This window comes from Sparus aurata, chromosome 10, assembly GCF_900880675.1.
Source record: "Sparus aurata chromosome 10, fSpaAur1.1, whole genome shotgun sequence".
NCBI lineage: Eukaryota > Metazoa > Chordata > Actinopteri > Spariformes > Sparidae > Sparus > Sparus aurata.
The window spans coordinates 15,108,525-15,135,019 of NC_044196.1; the positions used below are offsets into that span (position 1 = coordinate 15,108,525).

A 26,495-nucleotide genomic window follows, 5' to 3' on the forward strand; every position below is an offset into this window, starting at 1 on the left:
TGTTTTCAACCCTCACAATCATATTTCTTATATGCTTCAGCTAAAGAATTATTCTCCCCTGCTCCCCCAGATGTGAGCAGAAAGCATTAGCTAATTTTCAAAATTTGGGCATCTATGTTTCCTTTTGTATGTTTCCAGCCATGAAAAGATGCTTTGGCCACTCATTTGTTGTGTTTGTACAGAACAGACCGACTTCCTGTTCCGTGCCAACAATCACTGGGGACTTTGCTACCAAACTTGAACCTCTCCGGAAACATTTCTTCCCACACTCCATCACTGGGATCGGCAGACTTTTACAACTTTGCCCTAATCTTTACTGTATACATAGACACAGTCCAACATTTTGGGAAATTTGCTTTCTTGATGAGAGTAAGAAACCAGTAAACTTCCAACATATGTACTTGCGTATATGTAGTTTCTGCGGCTTACAATGACAACCAACAATGTAGTTCGATGATGGGAGTCGATTGTCTTCATTGTCAAACAACCATTAATAATGGACAAGATGATGTTTAATTCATGTTAAGTTTTGTCCCATTCTCTAACTTCTGCTCTTTCTGATGTATCTCTGGTGTTACTCTGTTTTTTTTTTCGTTTCGTTTCGTTTTCTTCCGCTTTATCCATGCAGGTCGCGGGTGATGTTACCGCTTTTATACCAACTTTTTTCAAGGTGGAGCGAGGTACTGGGGCCAAATCCAGTGACTCTATGGGCGAAGGCCAGGGTACTCCCTGGATGAGTCGCCAGCTCATCGCCTTACTCATGAAGGTGCCAACTGCACATCAGGAGCAATTTGGGGTTCAGTATCTTGCTCAAGGATGCTTCGGCTTGTAACTCAGTCCCGCCCTGGGGAGCCAGGGATTCGAACCAGCGACCTTCCAGTCACTAGTCCTCAGCTCTACCCACTGAGCTACAGCCTGAATACTCTGTGTTATCGAAAAACACCGTTGAATTAAATTACAGATTTCTCAAGGTTTGAACAATGTTGGAAATATATAATTCAGGTTGACAATGAATCAAAAAAGCTAGCAATTAATCTTCTTTCGACTGACTAATCGCTGCAGCTCAGCTCAACAAAGGTCTACTCAATTTCGTTGACATTTACGTACCAAAATGTTACATATTTTATCTTTAACATAATACAATGGCCTGTTAGTTTGTGAGCTTTAGTTTCCACTCTTTATGCTAAGCTAAGCTATTTTTTATTGTTCATACCCAACAAAGCTTAGATTTCAATGACTGTAATTGCTATATTTACAAACTTTAAAAGGAATAAGTTACACATTTTGGGATTGATGATTTTTTTTTGGTTTTCTTGCAGGAAGTTAGGTTTTCAATACCACTATGTCTGTACCGTAAATACGGCATTAGGCAGTCGGCCAGTTCGTTTAGCTTAGCATGAAGAGTGAAAATTAAGGGGAAACAGCTGGTCTGGGTCCGTCAACTGGTAACATATGAACTAGTTAAAGCTTAGTTTACTTGATCTGTAAAACGTCAAAGTGTATAAACAACAGGTTGTAGTTTATTGTGGGGGTAATGAGTGGAACTATTTTTTGTCTGGGAGCAGTGACCATTCAAATTCAATTATTTGTCATTGTTAGTCAATTATGTGGCAGTTAAATATCAACTGTCCTGTCCTATGAAGCTGGTTGTGCCAGAAATGTCCACTTATATCTGCTGAGAAATTAGATAGATTCATTTAAACAACAAAATGGTAAAAAAAAAACAGAAGACCGGCGCGGATAATAAAGTAAAGGACAGTCTGGGTCGTGACGTTGCTTTTTCGACCATGAAAACAACACCACCACCACCTCCACCACACATACAGTAGACTCCCTCTCTCTTTCTCTTTGTCTCTCTCAGCAATATGCAAACAAAGAAACAAGCACAGAGGCCAACTGACACACACAAACACACACACACACACACCAAGTCAGAATCACTTACGCAGACATGCAAAGTGATGCTGATAAAAGGCACACTCTGACTTTGATGGTGCAGGATTCGTTTCCCACTCACTTTTCTTTGCACCTTTGCATGAATAACTTCAAGCGGATGACTGAACCCAAACAAAAAGATCACACAAAAAAACAAAAAACGACTTCCTGTTTTGGCTCCTGCCTGATCCCAGATGGAGAAGTGGCTTGGTGGAAAAATGCTGCTGGAGCATTTGGACAAGACGGGAAAGGAAAAACTCTTTGCTCACGTGTTTGCAGCTCATGCCAGTGAGCTGATGCATTGCTGGAGGTTTTTCTCTTGTGATTGGGACACAACAAAAACAGCACGGTATTCTCAATAAGATACAGACATGCAGGTTTTCTCCAGCTGCCTCCTTCTCTTCATCCCCTGCATGTAGGTGTATTTGTGTGTTTTCAATTCGACAGACACCTGCACAAACCCACATTCTCACTTTTTCCTAGCTGTTTTCAATGTGTGAACATTGAGCCTTCGACAACATGTTTTTCTCCCCTATTGTTGGCCTGTTGGTATTTAAGAGTGTGAAGCATATGCGGGAGTGTTAGCCTGGTTTTGTTCAGCCTGCCTGTGTCATTACAGCAGCTGCTGTAGGGCCTGTCAGGGAGGAGATGGAAAAAAGGCAGCAGTGGAATGTAACATTTACTGAAGTACAAACCGGAGGTACTTTTACTTGAGTATTTCCATTTTATGCAACTTTCTACCTGTACTCAACGACTTTCTTCCTTTTCAGATTGCAATTTTAGTTTGATTGGAATTGCTGTATGTGTTGAGAAGATTCACCTACTTAAAAACCCTCTTGGATTATCTGTTAAATATATCATAACAGAGCTCGACTTTTTAGAGATATGTACGTAAGTCTGTATGGCAGCTTCACCATCATATACATTTTACAGGGGGGGAACTGAAAATCTCAGGATGGCTTGCGAATGGGCAGGAGGCGGCACTCGCGATGGGACGGACAGTTAAGTTTCCCCTCTTTGGGGGTGTCACTGCTCAAAAGACAGCAATGTTTCAAAGGACAGCAACACCATAAAGGAAAGCAACATTATAAAAGGACAGCATTGCCACACACAGAACAGCAGCATTTGACTTTTATCCAAAAATTGCAGCTTCTGCAATTTGGATATTGCACTTGGCCATGTTGCTATTTCAACAATACATACAGACATTTTTGGGCACCACTTAAATTCATCATTTTGTCTGTAAAATGTCAGAAAATAGTCAAAAATGCCCATTACAATCTCACTGACTGCAGTCAGATGACCATCAGTAAGCCTAACCGATTCAATAAGATATGCAGCGTATTATCATATTAATAAGAAACGAAACAAATTTTCACAACAGAGAAGAAAATATGTTGTATTTTTTCTCGATTGCTGAAACCATTAATTGGTTACTTCAACTCTAGTCACCACTGTCCACAACCTCTCATAGCAACATGCACATAGACATGTTTTGGGTATTTTGGAAAACCTAATTTCTTTTGAGAATATTTTAAGTAAACAAAGGATCATTCAGAGTTAAGAACTTGCACACAAAACATGAACACACACACACACACACACACACACACACACACACACACAGTTGCAAAGCAGGCCTTAGTCCGGATGCCGGCATTCTCCACAGTGATAATGGGGCTGTATCCCACTGTAATGCACAGTTCACTGAGGCTGGCTCTGCTCCAGATGGAGAGGCAGCGAGGAAAAGGAACAGGATGCCATAACCTCGCCTCACACAGTGGACAAGAGCCACAGCTGCAGACACACACACTCACAAACACACACACACACACAAGGATAAACAGGCCAGAGCACCCACGCCTGCAACAGCCCACATGAATGCTTGCATCTCCAGAAAAGCAGACGCACTCGACATATCTGCTGTGCATGTTTTCCTGAAACATCGACATGGGCGTGCTCGTGTTCAGTTTCATGCAAAGTGGCTTCGACATTCGTCATAAGAAAAAAAACACACTGACTTGCAAATTTACACACGGCCTTACAAACGCTACACCTCAGAAAGAGTGCTGGCTGTAATCATGCAGCTCCAGAAAGTAAAGGTGGTAGTGGTGGTGGTTGGAAGTGGCGGAGGAGTGGGAGGAGGAGAAACTGCCTTTTGTTGTATTTTCAGGCTCTGTGCGACAAGAAAGGCAGAGAGGAGCCGCGATGTGTGAGAGGATTTGTCGCTGAAAAGTAATAATGTTATTCCGCCCCGTTCTGACCTGTTTAGACGAGGAAGCCGAAAAGCCTCTTCTTTGCAGTTCTGCAGCAGAGCTAGTTTACTCCCTCAGAAGCACAGCAGGGGGGGAAATAGAGGTCGCAAACAAGATGCAGACAGCATGAGAAGTGTTGGCGTTTCAAATGTTCTTATTGGTAATTAGATACTTTTTCAAATTACAGTGTTGTTACTCAGATCATTCCTTCAGCTGTTTCTGTGATGCAAGAGAAAATGGCATTAGCCACGCTAGCAGTACGGCTTTATAGTGATCTGAGTTGTGGGTACTCACCAGCAAGTTTCAACAACCTTGGATGAATTCCCGTGAAATCTGCTGCAGATATTCTTCCTTTTCAGATAATACATCATTACGACTTTGGTGATCCCCCGACTCTTCCGCTTGCAGCACCATGAGTTTGGCGTTTGTGGTTTAAAGTATGATATTCAGTGCTCATACCCAAGGATGGATTTTATTACTTTTGGTGACCCCTTAAAAAGGTGCAATATGTAGAGGGCAGCATATCATCAGAGTATCCGCTAACTGCTGCTGACTGTAGCTGCCCTCAACTAGTTAGCTCAATTAGCTGTGCAGCCAGCTGGACTGGGAGCTAAAGGCCCCCACACACCGGCCCAACCGTTGGATGTCTGAAGCGTTTGGAGAGACTTGGATGAGGTCGGGAACAAATATGTTTGGTGTGTTCAGGTGCGTCGGAAGCTTTCGGTGCAGCGCGGACGTTGTCGGATCCGACTGAGCATGTGAAGTCTGAGGAGGAGGGCCGTCGGACGTCTGAGCCATTGGATTCTCTGATTGGCGGTGTGCTAGCGAATCAGGGCGGTGTGTGGGAGGGGCGGAATAATGTGTGCGCATTGGTTTTCTACGCACTCCGTTCCATAATTTCTTGTTTTCATGTTTTGGAATACTTGCATGAGACTAGCTGTTATTATGTCTGTTTAGGACGAATTAATCTGTGTTCGTTGCGTAATTCTTTACTGCATGTTTAGTATGCAGCTGTTTTTGTCTGAAATAGTTAAGTATCGTTTTGATCGAAAGTAAAGAGAGTTGCATGCATAAACCTCTAGTCCAGCGTCTTTAACACGAGAGCCACCGGCTTATTGCATCTCGCGCAAGAGCAGAATGTACACGCTACTGTGGAGTAGGCAGCACGTCGAAGCGGTGTGTTCAATGCAACTTTTGTGCCGAACGGGTCAGACGAGAGGCAACAGAGTGGTCGGAGAGTGGTCGGATAAGGCAGTTGGACGTCTGGGCGGTGTGTGGGGGCCTTCACGGACATGGTGTTGGTGCTTATACTGCTAGCACAGGAGCTTTGCACCAAGACAGGCTGGGTTAACATGCTAACTTCATTAATTATATCTGCAACACACATCATAATGCCAAATTTTCAAAAATGTCACATTCTGTTGACAATAATTTTTAATCCATTGGTTGTACATTATTTTCAGGGCTAGTTAGCTAATGTTAGCATATTACAACCTAAATTGAGATGGTTAACATTGTATTCACATCGAAAGACCATATTCACACTGCGGCCTCTGATGTTAAGATAGCTAATGTAAGCAACAATCTAGCTAACACATAATAGTTTGCTTTTAAGGAGTTAGCCTTGTAAATTTCTTTCCACAGTAGTCCTCGCTGCCGGCATCTTGAACCCAGAAATTATTCAACAAACACTGCGGCAACCGGCTACACAGGACTGGTCTCAGTTTCTTATTGTCTTAACTATTATTATATAATATCTTGATTTTCTCACTTAATAAACTTTGCCACGCAATTACATGATGAATCATGTGATGATGATCACACCCTAGTGAAGTAAAATGGTCAAAGTAACTGACAGACACACGCATACATACAGACCTTTGGATTAAGTTTTAAATAATTAAAGCACTAAATCATGATTTTTTTAATAACAGAGGTAATAATAGCAGCTGCACTCATTACGAGAGCATCACATTAGTTCTCTGAACTCGAGATCCCGAGGAAAAACATTTTTTGTTATTACACAACAATTAAACAATTAAGTTGGGCTCTTGAGAAGGACCGGTACTAATTAATTTACGGAAAATCAAATTTAACAATAAAAGCCAAGTGGTAGTGTGTGCATGCTCTGCCTCCACAGAGCCACATAATGTTACTCCGAACAGGATCTTTACTAAACCGCTGCATAATGTTTTGACGCGTTGTAATCCTCTGCTGCTCATTCTTGTACTCCTCTGATGGGTTTTAGTGTCGACTCATAAACACACCTTGCAGGAACACTAAAAAGGCATTAACACACAAGCCCACATCTGAGACCTTGGGTTACATAATAACAACTCTGTGCCCCTTTGTCTCATTTTCTGCAGGACTCAACAGTACCAGGCACAGGGATAACTTGTATTTTTAGACAGTGGAACTTGCATTCTGCCTTTATTTGCTGTAACCAGCTCCTTATTTAACAGGATATTGCACTGCCACATAGTCAACATACCTCCTGATACTGTGAGGCTGAGCTGAATTTCAGTATGAATACTATTATTCTAATACTTATACACAATCATTTTATCTCTCGTCTTTGTCCTCTTTAGTCCGCAGGTCTGGAACTAAAGCAAACTGACACAGCACAGTCGTACGTTAGCAGTTAACATTTCTGGAAATCACAGAGTCACAGTCCAAGGCTGACATTTTTCATGCGGTACATCACATACACATTACCATTCACATCAAGAGTTAGAGGTGAGGTTATAACAGCCAACGAGGCTCCTAAAACTTGAAAGTCTCTGAGAAAACTCGCAGAAATTTCCGGCTGTTTTTGTGGCGACCAAAACAGGACTTTTTTCATGGGAAGTTGGGCCATCCCCATCCACGATCATGGCAACTGAAACACGTATTTTAATTTTGCTGCGCATCATCTTTTCATTGCTATTAAACTCGAAAGCTGTAAAATTATATCAACTTTTACACAACAAATAAGTGACCTTTATTGCTAAAAGCAGCCGCGGAGTAGCTATACGTCTGACGCACTGAGCAAGAGAAAGCAGGAGATGGAGAAAGAGAAGCAAGAAGCGGTAGCAGCTAGGCTAAGATAGATCACGGAAATGAGTGGCGTGGAGCTAAACAACAGCGTTATTAGCGGTAAAGTTGCTACCAGAAAGACAGCTGGGAAAGCTTGACTCAAATAATTGTAAGTTTAAATGTATGACAAGTTATTAGCGTCTGAAGTGAAGAGTACAACCAATTAATACTGCAAAACGTAAAGATGGGATAGTGTTGTAGCACTTCCGGTTCCCTCGTCTTGAAGGGAAATGTTTGGGGTTTTTTTAGATGGGTTTTTGGACAAAGTCTGTGGATAACACAACATTTAATAGATTTCAGAGTAAATCCTCTTTACGTTGAATTATAGTGTTTACATGTCTCAAAAATGGCGATTGCTAACAAGTGGCTAAATGAGCAAAAGTGTTACAATGTTGGCACAAAAATAATCTTTAAATGTCTTTACATGAAATGAAAAATGTTTATTTTGCTGATTAAGAAAGTCTTGCATCAGCCTGTAAAACATGTTTCAATTAGAGAATGAGTAATTACTCCTCCTGAGCTTGAATCATCAGCATTTTTAGAAAAAGATGAAAGGACGAAAGCGGGGAGAACATCTACGCCCTGAGCCTTAATCTACGGTAAGTGCCGCCAGAAACACAAGAGGAGGGAGGAAACGTGAGGGGTGAGGGAAGGAAGGAGGTGAGAGGAAAGAGAGGACGGAGAGGAGGATGAGGAAAAAGGAAGGGGAAGGAGGGACGGGGTGCAGTCTGAGTCATCGTCAGTTACAGCCATCATCTGAGCCGAAGGGGGGAGAAGAGACAAGATGCACACACACACACACACACAGGAGAGAGGCAATCTTTAATGGCAGCCTCCCCTTCTCTTTCACTAACGGGGACATGGAGTCAAATGGTCAGGGACTGTTGGGAATGGCTGTCTATATTAGAGCCATTGACCCCTCACACACACACACACACACACACACACCACCAAACAGTCCATTAGAGATTAAACAAGTTGTTCTGTCAGTTTCAGACTCCGGGCGTGACTCAAAATTTCAGATCAACTGTGCCGGCTCGTCTGCCTCCTCCCCGCCTCTCCCCTCTTTCACTTCGGCTCCTTCTCCATTGCTTTCCCTATGTCTCTCTTTCCATCGCTCAGTCTTCTCTATTGTTCCACTAGGGGATTAAGCACGCCTCTACCAGGGAGGAAGATGGGTGTAATTCAGAGGAAATGAAACTCGGTCGATCACAGAGCATCGAGGGGAATGTTAGACATCTAACCGGCGCACTTTACCTGCCGGCCTTCATCGCCTCTTCACATTACAGCTCCATTATGGATTTCTATAATAACACAACGGTAGATGAATTCACTGCAGGGCTCGATGTGCGGTCCTGCTATTTCTCCTCCACATTATTGAGGTAATAACTCACGGTTAAGTGAGCGTCCCTGTTGCCAGAGCCAGACTTTCAGGGGATATTTATGGCCATGTTGCGCTCTGAACCTGTTGACTGCAAACAGCAAAAGTTGCACCTCGTTCTGTTGAACAAGATAAAGAATATGCAGCCATACACGTGGCTTGGTGAGTTCAGACGCCAGTGTGTGAGCTGAATGGTGATGCTTACATGGCTGTAGGCTGTCAACCTGCGCATCACTAGCAGCCTCCATCCTGAGAAAAGATAGATTCAATCAGATTTGTCTGGTGCGATGAATGTATTGTGCAGCCTATAAAAGACGCTCATGTGCCTTAAATCTGCATTGTTTCTAACGGCCAGCAGGGGGCAACTCCACTGGTTTCAAAAAGATGTCTGATTATATGTAAACTTATGAGGAAATGACCCTACTTCTCAATTGATTTATTACCTCAGTAAACACTTTTCTTGATGCGTTTATGGTCTCAGCCTCAAGCGTGATGGTATCGCATGCATATTTTGGTATGTTTTCAGTGCTCCTGTTAGCATGCAAACATGTTAATGCTAATGAGCACTGAACACAGAGGACAACTGTGACGGATGGGAGTTAGTTTCCAGGTACTTTAAAATGTGGACCTTAAAATGTAGCTAGACGGTCCATCGCCCTATTGAAAGGAACATACAATTCTATCCAGCTGTTGTTGAGACATCTCAATCATAACTGCAGCTACACTACTGTCACCCTGTACCAGGAGAAATCAGTGGGAAACATAAGCTGGAAAACATGAATGTCTATCAATGCCTGTAAAAGCTGCTGAAATTCCACCTAAAAACAAAAAGATTAGCCTGCTGGTGGCATTACAGGAAAAGTCAGTGGATCACTAAAGTCATGGGGAATAATCCTCTCTGGGCACCACGAGTGATAATTACATACATCATTGTTAAAGAAAACATCCCTCAGATATGTACATGGCGCACAGGCCTTGTAATGTTCCATAAAGAGCGGCTATGCAGCCATCACAACCCGCAATTAGAGGAGAACAACCTCAAGGATATTACTGCTCTTGCACCGTGTCATAAGCACCACATGTGAACTGACTCGGTGTTATGACGAGATGTCGCAGCGGAGGGATATCATTGTGAAAAATTGCTAATTGGCTCGGCGATTACAAGCTCACAGGCCCGTCTTTCGTGCAACAATTATTAGTACGGCTGAAATGTAACTTTCATCACCGAGATTGCTCGGATCCAATTACTGCTTATGTAACACTGCCGTTAAAGATCCATTTGCTCCATCAAACACCCTTGTTGTCCTCATAATGCGAGACTAGATGCTGTGTGAGGTCTTTAACAAAGGCAACATGAGGTAAAATTGGCTTCCTGCTCAATAGTTTCCCTTCTGTCCATACTCTGTGACTGATTGTGTGCCATTTTGGGGAAACATGGAGTACACACTCAGCAAAATTAGGTAATATTGGAAAGGCCACATAACAACAACAAACTGTTCTGAAGTCAGATGGTTAAAGAAAGATGTGTTATGCTGGCTGATAAAGGCCTGTTGCAGATATATTTGCTATTGCATACATGTTGTCCAATATATTACATAACTGCACATTTTTTCCAATGGTCGTGCCAAAATGCCACCAGATATGTGCATAAATATAGTATTTATGTCCTTAAACTTTGTGTTTGACTTAACATTTCAGGTAAGTCATTGGAAATAGGGCAAACAGTCAAGCTCTATGGTGGTGACCTTTTCATAAATCTGAACATCAAACTTCAACTACAGATGACAGAAAGAGAAGATCCTCACTTATTTACTAGATGAGCGCGTAGAAAGATGTTAATACAAGTTTGTACATGTAATCACATGTAAAAGGTTGATGTTAAAAGGTAGATACAAATTAGTGTGCGTTATTTTAAACCCACACAAAGACAAGCACTTCTCTGTTTTCATGACAAAGGACTAACAAGCTGAAGAGTATTCACCTATTCAATATTGGCAGAGATTACGTCATGGTGAAGCTGTTTTTTGGGGCCAATTTCAACATGAATTAACCCAATGTAATTCAACTCATTACCGAGGAGATGTTCTAAATGTTGAGTACTAAGTGCTACGACTATGGGAATTGAAACAATGACAAGGGCGGATGTGGCTTGTGGGCTGCTCGCTGTTCACGGTGGGCTTAGCTTCTCCAAAAAAAAAAAAAACCCTGCAAAAAGGTATTACATGAAAGCTTGTGGTCGGGCCTTTGTGCTGTGATACAATGCATTAGTGCAACACCTCGAGGCACTAGGTGGGTACACATGTCCCCGGAGGGTTACATAAACAAACACACACAAGCAAGTTTGACGCCTGCATCACTTTTTATCAGTTTGAAGGTACACGTGTGTGTGTGTGTGTGTGTGTGTGTGTGTGTGTGTGTGTGTGTGTGTGTGTGTACTTTGTGAATTTTTCATCTCTGTGGCGAGGAGGTTAACCTGATTCCCGAGGCTTTCTTTAACCACACATACAGTACCGTGAACATACATACAAGCCAGACTACAGGAAGGGATGGAGGTAATAACATTAAGGGAAGCAAAGACACGTTCTGGGTTTTGGCTGATGAGGTCAGGAAGCAAACTTCCTCTTCGCGGCAGAAGACGTGTGTGCACAAACATCAGGAAATGCCAGAGAGTCACCTCTAACAGAAACATTTAATGGTAAAACATGCATTCCACTAGTTTGTTCTCCCAAAAATCTCCTATCGATCATGCTCAAACAATCCTCGTGAAGTAGATAAAAACAAAATTTGGTCTAATTAAAGTCATCGTTAAAATGAAACGGCTGATCTGAATCACCTCAGCAATGCAAAGTGTCTCGTCAAGCGGCTCACGGCTCGTCAAAGCAACTGTGATAGAGCCGTGCTTTCCGCCCACGCCACCGGAGTCTTGATCGCACACAAATATCCTTCATCATTCAAAGAGCAGATGAAGACGCGTAAACACGCCAGACCACCCGACAGGCAGGAGCCAGCTTCTTCACAGCGCCGCAGGCTGAGTCCTCGTCTGTCGCATGGCGAACACAAAAACTGGCCAAAAAGTTAACTGAGTCACATGAACACACCGGGGTCGATCCAGCTCAGGAGTTATCTGAGGTATTTCTAGTCTTTTGTCAGTTATACATTTGAAATATAGTGTACATTTTGGGAAACACTTTTCTTACTACGAGCTGGATGGGAAGACCACTCACATGTGTGATTAGCTTAGCTTAGCTCAAAAGTTGGAAAACAGCATCACTTGCTTTTTCTCTAACCGTCACAGAATCCGCCTTTACAATTCTTGTAAACTAGTTCACATGTTTCATCCAAATACAAAACAATAAATGCAGCTTGACCCACGTTAGCTGCTACTGCCTGTGACCAGTCTTTATGCTAAACTAAGCTAATCACCTCCTAGATAATCCTTCGTATTCCGACAGTGGTATCAATGTTCTCATCAAAGCAAGCCAGTTATTCCCAAATTATTCCTTTAAAGTCAAGCTGAAACTGGAGGAGTAATGCAGTTGATTCTGCATATTTATGTATTTTGTGTAAAAATGGTCAGCAGCCACGTCAGCTGCATGTCAAAGTAGGCGGCTCTGCATGTTAAAATACTGCATGTTTTGGGATTTTGTTGGACAAATCCTTTTAAACTCAGATAGTGGACTTTCCCGCAAGCCCCTGAATGCACCACATCGGTTCTCTGCTCGGCGAAAATACTGGAAGTGAACAGCTGCGTCGAGCTTACTGTAAGGAAAAACTGACCTAAATGGTAAAGCAATCACGACTTCTGTGTGTGTGTGAACATGAGTGTGATGAGAAGAACATGTGAGATGCATCAGCTCGTCAGCACTGAGATGGGCTCGAGGGGATCCGCCGAGCAGCTGACAGCGCTACACCCGGCGTCGTGATGCTTCCTAGTCAGCTGCAACTTTGATGAATCAGTGCGACGGCGGTCCGGAAGTGGCACGAGAGTTTGGAGTGATCAGCTAATGTAAAAAAAAAAGGTTTGATGTGGAAAATCCTGCAAATTGTAACACACACACACACACACACACACATAGCAGAAGTGTATTCACCTCCCCTCCTGCTTCAATCGAATCAACTCGTATCAAATCCAATCAGACCCACTGAGGCGTTTCATTTGGAGTCGAGCGGCGGAGTAGATTATGCGCGCGGATGAAAGGGGAATGGATCAAATCAGTGTGTGTGTGTGTGTGAGTGCACGTCAAGCAAGCAAGCGTGTGTGTGTGTGTGTGTCCACGTGTTTGTGCATGTGTGCACTTCAGCCCATCTGCACTGTCGCCGTTTATGTGGCTCTGCCCGTCTGTGTAGGCTTAGGTGCACTTCATCCGTTTCATCTGTTATTCTGGCTGCTGTGAGACGCTGCCGGTCGCACAGATCGGGCTTATGAAACACTTCCACAGCTGTGTTAAGGCAGGCGACACCCCTCTGTTTCACCTCCGCCCGGAGAACCCACAGAACGCTCGAGTCTTAGCTTTTTTTTTTTTAACATCCTCACGATCCTGCCGATGCGTTTGCTGCTCCGACCGGAAAAGAGGAAATCTGAACACTCTGCAGAATGCTGTATTTCACAGGGAAGACATTACAGCATTATAAAGTAGCTTTCTGCCGGTGTAGGCGTCACTTGTAGCGCAGCAACTGACCGTCCACGCAACCAAGCAGTTGCTGGAGGGATTAAATCTGTGTTTTGTGTGTGTGTGTGTGTGTGTGTGTGTGTGTGTGTGTGTGACTGCAGCCTGAGAGTGAAAAGCTTAACCTTTGTGGCATTTGGGAATTTGTTATAAATCATTGCACATGCTTCAAAAATACAAAAAAATCAAGGCAAAGCTCTCCTTCAGGTTAATAAATGGCGACTGGCTGCTCATTTCCTCCTCCAAGAAATCTATACAAGGTTTTGGATGCTAAGTTCCAAGTAAGCCACGACATCATCATCATCTCACTCGATACATTGACCTGTTACATATTCATATACTGCTGGTTAGTGGGTGGAGGACCATCTGTAATGTATATACCTCCAAAGGTACAATATATAACTTGAAATGCACCCTTCCCCTGTAAGGCATCACTTCCTGTTTGCCAAAGAGCAGAGCATCAACACTGTTTGTTCAAGACTTTTTCGAAAAGCAGTGGGGCTGGTAAACTTTGCTCCGGGTGCTGGTTTCACTCTCGGTCCAGTCCAACTCTGTCCTGTTCTCAGTATCACTTTCTGTGACCCCAATGACTCAGAGTTTCCTGCCTTTGCACCTGATATGCAGTTGTGAGTGTTCGGGAAGTACCTAGTCTCTCATGGACAGACATATCTCTGCAGCACTGTGTGTGTCAGCGCTGGAGATATTATGATTCTGCTATCCGGGGAAAAAAAAACATGTGCTAGCTTATTTGCATTTCCATAAATAAATCACCACTGTCTTGGGTGGCGCAAAGCCCAGGATGTAGCGACAGCGCCCCTGCGAAATAGCGCCGGTCGGGGACTTGTTTTGGGCGGAAATGGACGCAGGGTGGGGATCGAAACCACCTTGCAACGAATGACATCGCAACAACCAAATGCAAGATGGTACAAAACAATGGCACGTAGGAGAGGTGGCAGTACAGTTGTTGTGTTTACAGGAGGGACTAGCAGAGAGAGTCACTCTGTAAAGCATCAATGTGGATGGCGTCCTTCTCTGGGACAATCGCCAAACAAATAGGAAAAATTCTAGTTTTAGTTCTAGGGTCTACTATAAAACTTAAAGCTCCTATATTTGACTTTTTAGTCTCATTCCCAACTTGTCAAAGACACTTTCTGATGGCAACCGACACAGCTAGCAATCTAAAAGCGCCAGTATTTGAGAAGTTGGAAGTAGGACGAAAAAAAACAAAAAACAACTTCATAACCGCCCGGAGCTTTAACAAAATTAATTTTGGTTGAAAACATTCAAAATTGACTCTCATAGGGCACTGACTTCAAATTCTTAACTACTAACTGCACTGCTAACTGGGCTAACAAGCTAACGGCAGCTACAGTTAGCAGCAGTTAGCAGTTACTCTGGTGATAGGCCCCCCCTCTTTTTAATACAATTCATATTGTGCTTAGAGGGATTTAAATATGTTGTATTTCAACAAATTCTACCGGTAAAAACAAAACAGTAATTGCTGGATAATGGAAACCCTGGCTTGTACCAACATCTCGTTCAAAAGTTATTTAACTGATAAGTGATTTAACTAACAGAAACAATTGGCACTGCTCTGCATTGTCTTTTAATTACCCTTCACCATTTCCATTAATTGGTTTTAGATTCTGTGGCAGCCTTTTCAGATGGAGTAACAGTCAATGGGAACCACTTTTGTAGAAACATTCAGTACATTTATCAGACTAGATGAATGAATTTGACTACTTGTATCTCTTTACAGCAAACCTTGCAAACAGATTCGATGAAAATACAGGAAATAACTGAATAGTATACAGTTTTGGACTGATGCTTTTACTGCCCGATATACTACAGGCCTGAATATTTGTAGTCAGAGGAACATTCCATAACGTTATCGATCTCTGAATCACTGCATCCGTTCATGGCTGCAGGATTACAATGCAGATTTAGTTGGAAAACCTGACGTTGTTATCCTCGCTGCACGGCCTCAACTTGGGTGTTTAACAAACGTTTTCTTGTTGAGTTAGGAAGCAGCATCTCATTCCAGCAGGTTAATCTGTAAACGGACACCGAGAACAAAGCTGAGAGAAGTGGGCAGCAGCAGCAGCAGAGGACGATATAATCGAGAAGCCCGTAGCGCAGATTACAGGCAGTGATGGAACTCGGCTCCAATGGCAGCAGCCCCGCTGTAACTCATAGCTTCCTGAGAGCCCGGCGCACACATGGTGAAAGTAAACAAACGCGCAGCAGGGGGAGAGATGGGAAACAAAAGGCAGGGACGCTCTGACAGTGACATATCTGTTCTCTCTGCCTGTCAGAGGATCCGCGGCTGCAGGAAACGATCCGCTCTGTGCGGCGGCGAGGCAGCTCCGCTGAGTAAAACGCGGCTTGTTCTCATGACATTCAAGTCTCCACGCTGAGACCACACGCATTTGTGTTGGTTTTTCAGAGTGAAGTGATTTAATTGCCCAGTCTGCGTCATTGGCGTGTGTTTCTTAGTTCAGGCTAATACTGGGCTTTATCAAACGTTGCTCTGTCTGCGGAAACTGATGCAATGGAGGCCCGCCTGGGTCTCATGATGAGAAACAGTAACAATGATAAAAATATATTTTGAAACAAACAGTGAATAGTTAGTGAGGCGGCTGCATTTATGCCAAGAAGTTGAAAAAGCACACAAAAGCAAAAGCGAACACAAAAGTTTTAAAAGTTTGCTGACTGTCGTTGGAAGCCTTTTGTTACGGAAGGAGCAAACAAAATAACTCCTCTCACATTAATTTCGGTGCCTGATTTTGCCCGTTTCTATATATTGTATTAAATGTAACTGAGAGGAAGGCGAGAGGAAATAAATCAGATGTAGGCGAGTCCAGCTTCGCCTGACCAAAAGTCTCAATTCCTCATTTTTTCCTGTGGTTGCAGGAGTGACTGTACTCAACAGCGGACTTTCTTTTTGGGCAAACTTGAGTGAATGTATGACTTCCAGTTTGCGGTGCATACAAAAAACTGACACATCCTTTATCCCAGATTTGTTTTTTTTTTTCAGGCTGAAAACAGTAGTTGTGGCGAAGTGATGAAGCTTATTCTATCCTGTTGTCTGTTGTTTGGAATGTGTGACAGCGAACAGCTTGCTGACAACACAGCCGTGAAAGTCGAGGCAAAAACAAAAGAACTGGCATGTTCCGTCGTTTGTTTTGATGGTTCCAAGTTCCACCAGTTTATCACTGATCTTCCCAGAAAAAAAACTGTGTTTGACTCAGCGCCTGCAAACACTCAACCACAAACATTCCCCTGGCGGCGTCGGGGAAGACAACCGACACCACCGACACACACACACACACACACACAGAGGAAGTGAACCCAAGAGAGGAAGCACATTTCTGCTGCGCTGCCCAGTTTTCTTTTTTATCCTCCGTCCGAGAAGACAGATCGATATGTATCAGAGAGGAGAGGAGGCCGGCTCCCAAAAAGCTGAGTCAAGGGACACACACACACACACACACACACACACACACACACACACACACTCTTGTACACACAATAAAAATCCATCCCCCAATTTTAACCTAAAACTAAATCTAATCTCGTTCCTAAAACCACATCCTAATCTTTTGAGGAAGTCAAAATGTCCCCACTTTTAAAATAGGTCCTTATAAACCTGCACGAAATCACACATACATGCATTACGGGGACGCTTCACATTGCAGGCACTTCATGAACGTCTCGGTCGAAGGCTTCAGTATCATGAAGTGGATTAGTCTATTCTGTTGTTCTGGGATTGTTTAGAAGCTCGTGAAAGTTGCACACTGTGGAGCGGATGACATGACTGGAATGCGGCCACACAGGAAGTGGACTGACAGCTGTCTTGCTGTACGCGAGTGTCGCACACTACGAAGAGGTTTGTGTAGAGGACGTGGACGTACAGTATGTACTGTATATGTGTGTCACACAGGGTCGGGATGCGCAAGAGAAGGGCGTTGATCACACGTGTGCGGCATGTGAAACATTTAAAGTCTGAATGGAAACAGCGGCTGGATGAACAAAAAGATAATCCTTATTTTGGGGCAGTTTTTAAGCAAAAACATGAAAAAAGTGCCCTTTTTAAACATTTTAGTTGTGATTTTCTTTGTCAAGCATTCTCTTTCCTATACTGGAGTTCTAGTTGAGTACGACAGCGAATCATCCGCCTTTAGATACATTTACAATACTTGATATTGATCATTTAAACCTCACTACACAAGCACAGTACTCTCGTTCATCCAAGTACTACTTGTCAAATAAAGTTCTTATTTTTCTTTCCTGTCCTTCCTCCCCCGACACCAAATGTCACAAAGCTAAAACAACCCCTAAAAGGAAACAATTTCTTGACGAGACCTTGTGCTCTGGTTTTCACTACTAAACGACTGCCACTGACAACTACTTCAGGTAGAGTGTCTCGCTCTTGTCTGCCACCTCCTATGATTTGATTATGTGCGACAGTAGAAGTTACATACTCTGCTCAATAGCGCGTGACGCCAAAAAGCCCCATATCTCCGGATCTTCCGCATCGCGGGACCTCAGCTAACTTCCCCTTTAATGCCTGACTGACTCGAGTAGAGATACAATGATTACATCTTGCGGCTCTTCTAGACTTTCCAGATGTTATCAAACCGAATACCTCAAATTATGATGGTGAAAGGAGTTTGTTTTGTGGCGGTTGTGGCGCAAAAAAATAAATAAAAGACGCTTCTTTCACAATGTAAGCTTATGGGAAAAAGTCTTTTTTGGGCCACTGTGTGTCACTTCACAATGTAATTACACAGTTTGGCCACTATGTGCTTGTGTGGCAGAAGCTAGCTAGTTGCGTTGCCATTGTCGTCTTCTTTCTTCCCGTTGTGGCACATTATTGCCACCTATTGTGACTATCTGTTGAGTTTTTTTCTTATTTATATTGTTTATACTACTTTATCTTTTCTCTGGTACATATCTTGGTGTTTTTAAACTTATTTTCATACTAATTCATTATCTTTTTTAATTGATGCTTCTCTATTTGTGCTTTCCTTTTCCTGCAGTAATATTGGAAATTTACCCATTGTGGGACTAAATAAAGGATGATCTTATGTTATTATGTAATATCAAGATTGTCGTCAATATCGGCTCTGGTGTTATCATTTTCTCTATCAATAAATACTAAAAGAAGCCTGACTTAAAGAGGCTTTACGTAGTTTTTGGACAGGAAATTCAAACTCTACCTTTAATATTTACAATATTAATGAGGTAAGAATACAACCACAGAACTATTTCTCTCTAACAAAAACTGAATTAACAAAATGTTCTCAGAGGAAAATAAGGTCTGAAGCTAGAGAGGTGGCAGGGTCCGCCACACACAAACAAAGTGAAACTGGATGAAACTGCGCTGCCCTTTAAGCTCAGTTTGTTTGTACAGTCATGAAAACAAATAAAGTTCATTTATTGTTCCGATTGAAAGTTCGTCCCCAAAACTACATGGTGCCCCTTCAAAATAAGAGAAAAACAGAGACAAATAGAGGTCCTCCATTGCAAAATAAAGGAAAATATATGAAAATAATCACAATCACAGTGGCTTTTACTGCTTTAAATTTACTGTTTAGTGTCCCAAAAGGAGTTATTGACACTTAACACAGTTATTTGACTTATTTTTACCTGTAAAGAGAGTGTTTTAACCTTAAAAAAGTGGCCGGTATTCTTCTTTAACAGATTCCACCTCGAGTCCGACCAAAAAGGACCATCAAAAATATTATGACAATGCTTTTGTGAAGTAATCAGGCCATTAAAAGCAGATATTTGGTGATATAAACCAGCTACTGGCCAACCAGAGGAGTACAAGTCATCCCCACCCCTCCAACACACACACACACACACACACACACACACACACACACACACAAACGCACACTCATTCATAAAAGACCCACCCTTTCCCCATCCGCTCACACACACACTCATTCATCCTGGACGGTCACAGGTGGTTCAAGGTTGTTTACTGTGGCTCCTGACTGAACTTTGTGTGGGTTCAGAGGTAGATAATCCGCTCCAGTCCTCACAGACACACACATTAAACCATCACGACAATTCATTTGGGAAATTAAAACGATTTAATAGGAGGAAACTTAATAATATATCGGTGGATCAGGTCTCTTTGGAGGTTATCTGGCTGAGAGAACAGGACATGATGGGATAGGTGAAGGCCAACAGCGACACTAAACCCAATCCAATTAGTTTAATCAATGGTGTGTTAAATGCCCTCCTGGGAATGGGAAAATCTGCGAACCTGCCACTTTAACAGTCAAGTTCATGACTGACTCAACAATGAAATGCACATTTAACGTTGTCATTTTGACTATTTGGGTCTTTTTTTTTTTTGGCACATTTGACAGAAAAATCCCCAAAATATGCGTCCACTCTTACAGTCAGAGTAAATGTATATTTATAGGTAAAAAAACAAAACAAAACTCCAGGACCGTGAACGCCCCATTTCTGTGCCACCGTCCCGTTTGATGCCCCAAACAAGCCGGAAAACTTAATTTTCCAGGCAGACTGTGAAGTAGACGACACACACACACACACACACACACAGTAGTCACGTAACGGTATGTGAGAAGAGACATATCCACGAATGGTCCAAACAAAACAGAACTACACACCCTTGAAGAGGTTCGGCCTGAAAAGACACAGTCCGACCCGGAGACGTACTCACCCCGAGCAGCAGCAGCAGGGATGAGTCAGCTACAGACGGGGTGAGAGATGCGGGAGTGTGCGGGGAAGATAAAATCTCCTCTGGGTTGTCACAGTAAAAAAACAAAGCAGCAGCTCTTGTGTGTGTGACGGGAGGAAAAACTGCGGGTCCGCTCCTCCGTCGGTCTCGGAAAAAAGGTTCGGTTTCACTTTTTTTTTTTTTTTTTGGCGGCTTCCGAGTCGTTCAGTGATGGATGAGAGTCCGGTTCACCGGCGTGTTGTGTAGGAGGACGCGGCCGTGAAGGGGACACACGGTGCGGGACGAGCTGTCAGTAACAGTTCGGAGGTTAACGACAGAGAAACGGTTCTGTTCTGGAGGATGGTTCCGCTCTCGGTCCGTCCGCTCGGCTGTCCGCTGCTCTGTCACCGGCTGCTCAACGTGGAAACGCCTTTTCCTCCCTCTCTCTCTCTCCCCCCTCTCTCTCTCTCTCGGTCACGGTTAAGCACGCTGTCTGATTCATCCAGAGATCGTCTATTGGATACAACGACTCACTCTCTACCAATAACAATAAACCACTCAATGAATGAAGGAATGGATGAACAGATGCATGGAAATTAGGCCGATTTTGAAAAAAAAAAAACACCCACCACCCACTGGACCTTATTTCAGGAAAAAAAAAAAAAACTATGTACATGGAGAGGGACAAATAATATGTTGATTTAAAGGATACAATTCTCGCTTGTAAATATCCTGAAAAGTATTCTCGTAACATTCTAGTTGTTCCTTTTTGCTCCGACTGTCTGGCGGTGGAGTTTGTTAAAGTCAAGATATGATGACAAAGAAAAGTAACGCGAGAAAAAGTAACATAAGGCAACATAATGTAACGTGACATGATGTAACATGACACAAGGGGACCAAACATACGGTAACTTAGCTTAAGGTAACTTAGCTTAAGGTAACGTTACGCAGCGTAACGTTACGCAATGTAACATAAGGCAAAGTAATGCAATGTAATGTGACGTCACGTAACAAGATGTAACATAAAATATCACAACATAACATAACATAACATGATAGTGAGGTAGCCTAGGTTTCAGTTATCAGGAACCAATTGGTCCAGTGAGAAAACACGGGACAACACACAGACACGAATAAAGCTTAATGAAGAAGCCAAAGTGATTAAAAATCACATAATTAAGCAGTTAAGCTGTTTGGAGTATCGTAATTCAAGTCAATTTCCTGTTTGAATTACTATGTGTGCTATTAAAATAAGGGATTAATAAAGAAACAAACAGCAAAATGTGCTCCACTGTTACCAACTGACCTAAAAACGTGTTTTATATGAATTGAACTTTGGTCCTCAAAAACAGAGTGGAGTGAGAGCTCTGTCCATCCTCCTCCCTTCTGATTCCACTTTTTTTTTCTCAGACACTGATACACACTCAGACTCCAGCACACACACACATTTTTCAAAGCTGATGTCACCGTGCTATCCGGTCCGCAAATCCCTCCTCCTGTTTCTTTCTCTCCATCACAACATGATCCAAAACACCACCGCCACCCTCTCCTCCCTCCAACCCCAGCTCCATTCTTTTAAAAAGTGACAGCGGGCCAACAGGAGCTGTGCCGCTGGGTGTTGGTCCCACAAATTAAGTTACGTCATTCACCGGTTTTCTCTTCTCTGTCCTCCATAAAACAAACTGGCCCATAGTACAATTAAAATGCACACAAGTTGCAAAACAGGACCATGCTCATTTAGAAATGGAGTTTAAAATCTTCTATATGACTGCCTCAGATTTCAAGAGGAACTTCAGTCAAAAGATTGTCTTCAGCCTTTCTGTGCTGATGTTCAAGAAGCTTAGTGCGACCCAAATTTCCATAAATTGGCAGCGACCTCCAGTGGATGTAGTAATCATGACAGGGGCAAGGGAGGAAGTCAGGTAAGGTAGTATAAAGAGCTCGGGGAGAAGGTAAGTTAGAGGTGAAACAAACATGACAGTCCCACCCAGGAGGCTGCTGTTTTAAACTAAAAGTCAACTTTGAGTATTTTACCTATGTAACACATGCACGTAACTTTTTGCAATGTAACGTAACACGTGAATATAAGGTGACATAACATCAAGTGATGTAACGTGAGGTGATGTTGCATGAAGCGACATAACTTAAGGTGATGAGACGTAATGTAACGTGAGGCAACGTAACATAAGGCGACTTAATGTAACGCGGCATGACGTGACGTAAGGTTAGGGGCCATGACGTAAGATGATATAAGGGGATGTAACGTAATGTGACATTATGTAACATAACGTAAGGTGACACAATGTAAGGTGACATAACGTGAAAAGATGTAACGTAAGGCAACATCATGTAATGTGACACGATGTAACATAAGGGGGCCAAACATAAGGTAACTTAACGTAAGGTAACGTTGCGTGCCATGATGTTATGTCAAGTAAGGCGCCATTACGTAAGGTGACATGATGTAACAGCATAGTATAAGGCGATGTAACGTAACATAACATAACATGATGTAACTTAAAATGTATCCTAAACCTCACCGAGTGGTTTAGGTACCTAAACCTAACCAACCATGTTTCAGTTTGCAAAAATGTGTTGCCAGTTGCAGCATTAGTTACTGTATCAATATGAGGCGAGATTTTGGCAGACAAACCGTCTTTGAATGTAAAGTATTCATAAAGTCAGCCCCGTAGCTGAATGCAGTGAAGATCCTGGAATTATCTTGATTTGTTCTTTAGCAGATTTTCCTGGAAAGGCTAATTTCTTCTTTGATGTTATCCACGAAAATTCTCAAAAACGCTGATACGTGGGTGTAGCTGGTTAGGCTCTTTGAGTGTAACTGAAACCCAGAGCGTTCACAGGTGTTGGAGACCAAAGAGGCCACAGCCACACATGAAGCCACTGAGAGAAAATGATCCTGCTCCCAGCTACACAGGGGCTAATGGGGGCTAATGGCTTCTAATGGTTTCACATGCTTCAGGTGTGTGTCAGCGTGTGTGGTTTTCATCCATTTGTAAGTAGAGTGTATAAACTGCCGCTGAGGTCAGATGATTCTTAAAAACAGCAATGCTGAATTCTTTTTGACCTCTTCTAATATTTTTTCCCTTTCAGTTTGGATGTGCAGCAGCGCACGGTTTAGAAATAAGTCACTCTGAGAAACTATTTTTGTTGACTGGAAAAAGATGTTGTAATTCTGGTCTGTAACTCATGATAAGGCCAACGCTAAAAAATCTTTAAGCATGAATTAGACTTTTGTTGTGAGGTTTGTGACCACGAGGTACAGATGAATTCCCCTTTTTGAGACAAATGCACAAACAGTAACACATGGCTTCCTCCAGCATCAACAACATGCTCTGGGGGAGTATCCAACCCTTTCAGTCCATTCAGTTTGAAGATCCTGTAAATACTTGATCGTACAGCCGATGAACACGTAGGTAACTACAACGCAATAGATTTCAGTCGTTGACAGCCCCACCACCACACTTAAGATCTGCTGCATTGTGTTTTAAAAGGTCTTTTTGATAACATTTGTTAAATTTGCTACATTGCTAACATTACTAGCACTAGCTAGCAAACATTCACGTTGTTAAAGAGCTCTAACGTCGCAACCTCTAGCTGGTTTACCTGAACGTTTCTACACCTAGCCAGCATTAACATCGCTTATGGTAGCTGGCTAATGTTGATGTTGCTAACACTAGTTGGCAAACGTTCACATTGTTAACGATAGGTAGCAAACACTAACGTTGCTGGTTAACCTTAATGTTTCTAAAAAACTACCCAGTGTTAACATCGCTTATGCTACCTAGCTAATGGTAATGTTGCTAACGCTAGCTAACGTTAGTATGCTGGTTGGATTTTTACTTTTTATATTGCACAAACTGGCAACTACCTGACGCAACACAGATACCACATGATGCCAGCAGCAATATATGTTATATGATATATATATATGATAGAAGCTGGAGCCAACTGTCAGAAGTCTCACACAAAGATACACAAAATGGGGAAATTAGAAATAAATAAATAAATGCATAAAAAAAAAAAACAGACTGAAACTAGACAGAATCATCTTTACATATCGCATCAATGAGCATGAATGATTGAGCCAACCATTACAATACTTGTCGCTGAAAAAGTCACCCGTTGACCCACTCTAGGGGTCCAACTCGGCAACTGGATAAAAGTCCAAATAAATAAATAAAAGAGAGAGCCTCTTCATATACCATAATAACAATCAGAAAATGAAATACTCAAGAAATCAAAGAGAACTACATCCGAAGGCAAATACATTTCACAGTCATTGTCTCCTTGTCTCATTACAGAAGAGAAGACTACTGTCTTAATGATCTTTAACGCATTTTAAGTGTATTTCCATCTACCACTTTGAAAATTTGCTTCAAAAAAATCACAGTGGAAAAGCCCAAAAACTATTATCTGAGTTGCAAAAGTTGGTGTATGGATAGAAGCAAAATCATGACGTACCTGAAAAAACAAGAAAACATGAGACATTTGTGGACATTTAGAAGAGAAAGCTAATACACTTGTTAAATTCAACATTGTGACCGTTGCTAAACACAATGATCGATGCAGCTGTTCAAACAAGGTCCTCACACAGCCTAAATCTTTCTCCACCTGTGAGCAGCTCGATGAACTGGAGTCCCTTCACCGGCTGGTTTCACTGAAACAATAGGCATATTGTTGTTAATGTATGCAAATAAGCACACGGTCATTTGCATTGGAGCAACAGAAAACGTTCTTTGAATGACACAGATACACTAAACTTACCCAAGTACTCTTGTTTAAGTACAATTCTTTACATCTTTAAGGTTATGTGGTCTTATTTCTTTTATAAAGAAATTTGTAAAATTTGGCAGATTGCATTGTTACTTACCAAACTAAAAATGATGCAAAGAAAACAACAATCTGTTTTTCTAACTTCACTTGTCGGATATTCAAACAGCGCCCGGCGGGTGATGTATGAGTCAGTTGATGATCTTCGGTCGCCTGGGGGGCCATATGTTGATTAGCATGCTGGGATTTATGGAAATGCTCTCAACGGTACTGACAGACAAGGGCTCACCAACTTCGCCTCTGCCACAGAGAGACGTGATGGAACACGGTACTGAATATCTTCAACATCAACGGTGGTCTGATTTAGTTATTGTAAAAAAACAAAACAAAAACACAGTATGGAGCATTAATCCATTAGTGGCTCACACAAAGAATTACACAAAGGACCGAATAAAAAAGTCTTGTTTGTGTTGCGCTATCTGCTAGTTCTGGCTAAACTCAAGCTGTCTTTGACTTTTACAGGTAAATTAGGTCTCCACACTATCATCAGTCATAAGTGTTCTTTTCAATGAGACATGAAGGCATCGCACATGCACACTTTGAGATAACGCCATATTTTGCTGATAATTCTAGGAGACATGTTTCTTTGATTTTCATAATCTTAAATTTGGCCGTTATTACAAAGAATTTTCCAATAAACAGTCAAAATGCAACATTTTGGACACATTTTAATCATCGTCTTTGCGTCGCGTAACCATCTGAGCTTTTATGTTATTTGTGTTACGTTATGTGCCAGTTTGACGATACTCTAACAATAAAAAACGTCCATGTTAGAGCTGAAATTGGCTTTAAGGTCTTGCATTCATCCGCAAATGTCTTCTTTTCCAGTTTTCCAACCAGCTGCGACAAGGACGCAGGACAACAGAAAAGAAGAGACACCAAAAAAATCTCACAATTCTAAAGCCACTACCGTGAAACTATTTGCCTATGTTCTGCGCTGTCACACATTTTGACAGAGATTATGTGTATGTGTGTGTGTGTGTGTGCGTGAGAGAGAGAGTGTGTGAGTGTGTTTGCATCCTGTGGGGATGTGGAAGTGGCCGGACGGGAACCAGAAACGAATACAAAGCCGAGCACTATCCGCCTCGCCCTCCCCTCACTCACACACACATATACATACGTGTAAATCTGAGTTTGGGTTGAACCACATTTCAATATGGAAAGCACATGTTTATGTCTCTGTAGAGTAAAAACAGGCTGAATGTGAACATGTCAATTGTGTGTGTGTGTGTGTGTGCTTTCCCCGGGGCGGACTAAAATAGGGAAGTTCTTGTTTCCCATCACAAGACCCGGCTCGTTCATTAAAAATGGGGGAGAAGAAAGAGCCACAGAGAGGAAGTTCTCCCAAACAAAACAAGTGCGAGGCTTCAGCTGGAGAGAGAGAGAGGAAGCAAGGAGGGACGGAAGGAAGGAAGGACGAAGGAGACAGGAAGATACAAATGAGAAACAGAGACAATGAGGGGGGGAAAGAACTGAAAGGATGGAGGGATGATGGAAAGAAAGATCGGCAGAGTGAGAGAAAGAGAGAGAGAGAGAGAGAGAGGGAGTGTTGTGTCACTGTATGTGAATGTGCTTATTGAAAGGGATGAGTCAGTGGAAAGAGAAACAATGAAAATGCAGAGTCACTG

At 42.4% G+C, this 26,495-nt stretch overlaps 1 protein-coding gene across 1 annotated transcript in view; it reads right to left on the reverse strand.

Annotated features, from left to right (window-relative positions):
- pea15 (proliferation and apoptosis adaptor protein 15) overlaps positions 1-20,472 on the reverse strand; it is a 47,239-nt gene extending 26,767 nt beyond the window's left edge. Inside the window, exon 1 of the mRNA XM_030430586.1 lies at positions 20,020-20,472. The gene's annotated coding sequence lies outside the window, so the exon portion shown is untranslated. The remainder of the gene's footprint in view (positions 1-20,019) is intronic.
- Between the last annotated feature and the right edge of the window lie 6,023 nt (positions 20,473-26,495).